This window comes from Puntigrus tetrazona, unplaced genomic scaffold (assembly GCF_018831695.1).
Source record: "Puntigrus tetrazona isolate hp1 unplaced genomic scaffold, ASM1883169v1 S000000003, whole genome shotgun sequence".
Lineage (NCBI taxonomy): Eukaryota > Metazoa > Chordata > Actinopteri > Cypriniformes > Cyprinidae > Puntigrus > Puntigrus tetrazona.
The window spans coordinates 2,256,047-2,257,863 of NW_025047683.1; the positions used below are offsets into that span (position 1 = coordinate 2,256,047).

A 1,817-nucleotide genomic window follows, 5' to 3' on the forward strand; every position below is an offset into this window, starting at 1 on the left:
TGGGTGGCCGACCACCGCTGACCTCGAGCGCCACTTGTACGAGGGCCGGATCTCGCTCTGGCGGCGCTGGCGCGGTCGGGACGGACTGAGGACAGTCCGTCCCGCCGTCGACGACGCGCTGGGACGGGGCCCCGCCCCTCCCTGGGCCGGCAGGAGAGAAGGCGCGAGGACACTTCCCGCGCCCCCGGGTAAGCGCAAAGTCGGAGCGTGGGGGTTTGTAAAGCCGGGCGCCCCGGCTGAGGGGAGCCGCCTGCCACCTTTCGCCCGGCCCTTCCTGGCCAAACCGAGCCGGTCGCGCGCACCGCCTCGAAGAAGTGCACCCGACGGCGCCGAGCGGCCCGACGGGCGGCGCTCCTCGTCCAGGGGATCTCGCAGACCGCGCTGGCCGCCGGGCCCGCCGAGCTGAATCCTCCGGCAGACCGCGGCGGACTCCCACCCGCTTACCTCTTAGCGTTTCACGCCCTGTTGAACTCTCTTCAAAGTTCTTTTCAACTTTCCTCACGGTACTTGTCGATCATCGGTCTCAGGCCGGTATTTAGCCTTAGATGGAGTTTACCACCCGCTTTGGGCTGCATTCCCAAGCAACCCGACCGAGAAGAACCGCACTCGGGCGGGAGGGGGCCTGCTACCGCCTCACACCGCCCACGGGCTAAGCCTCCATCAGAAGGACTTGGGCCCCCGACCCGCGCCGAGAGAGAACGGTCTTCTGTACGCCACATGTCCCTCGCCGCCGTGGCCCGGGGCGGGGATTCGGCGCTGCTCTTTTCCTCTCGCCGCCGCTACTGAGGGAATCCTTGTTAGTTTCTTTTTCTCCGCTTAGTAATATGCTTAAATTCAGCGGGTCGTCTCGTCTGATCTGAGGTCGTTGTCGGATATGGGTTAGGAGCGGCCGCCGCGCTGCTGCTGCGGGCTGGCCTGAACAGGTCTCGTTCGCGCGCCGGGCAGGGCGCCGAGGGGGGCGAGAGACGGAGCGCGAACTCTCACCGCTACGCACGGAGCGCCCGAGGGGCGGAGGGAGCCGGGGGGGTCCACGTCGGCGGGCGACGGAGGTGGCAGACACCCACCGGAAGCCGCCGAGAGGAGGACGCCGCCGTCCCAGACGCCTGGGGGACGCTGACCTCTCTCGTGGGAGGGGAAGCCGAGGAAGCGCTCGACTCCCGCCGAGGAGGCGATGCCCGTGGCGGTTCGCACTTGGGAGGACGGAGGGGAGGGAAGCCCCTGCGACGCCCAGCCGCGGGACCCGGAGGTCCCGATCGATGGGAAAGCGACTCAGACAGGCGCGGCCCGGACGGACCCGGGCCGCAGCGCGCTCGGCGTCGGCGATCGATGTGTCCTGCAATTCACATTAGTTCTCGCAGCTGGCTGCGCTTCTTCATCGACGCACGAGCCGAGTGATCCACCGCTAAGAGTCGATCGCGCTTGAGTTTAGCGCCCGGAGGCGAGGCCGAACTGCACAGGCTTGTGTGGGTTCAAAATACAAAGGGGGTCGCTCGACGGGCGCCGCGAGAGGGGGACTTCAACCCACGGTCCCAAGGCCTGCTGGGTACCGCCGCCGGGTTGGCAAAGCAAAGTCTTTCAGAGGCTCGCAGCCTCGCCCCACCCCGTGCCAAGGGGGTGGGGCGCCGCGTAGGTTGCTCAAGCCTCCGCGGAGGTGCGCTGCCTCCCAGGGGAACGGCGCTCCTTCTCGCGGATCCCTCTCCGCTTCTGCCTTAGGTTTTTTGTGCGGTTCTTTGCCGCCTTGGATGTTTGAGCGGCAGACTCTCGGCCACGGCCGCTGGAACATAGAGTAAAATAGGATAGAGGTTTTTTACCCGGAC

General features: G+C 67.0%; 1 non-coding gene and 1 pseudogene across 1 annotated transcript in view; both read right to left on the reverse strand.

The window, feature by feature from the left end:
• The window catches only part of LOC122332021, a 4,030-nt gene extending 3,165 nt beyond the window's left edge, over positions 1-865 (reverse strand). Inside the window, exon 1 of the ribosomal RNA XR_006248376.1 lies at positions 1-865. This exon is cut by the window's left edge and continues 3,165 nt beyond it. This is a non-coding gene — a ribosomal RNA (28S ribosomal RNA).
• A 398-nt stretch (positions 866-1,263) lies between these two features.
• LOC122331898 lies at positions 1,264-1,411 on the reverse strand (annotated as a pseudogene).
• Positions 1,412-1,817: the final 406 nt, after the last annotated feature.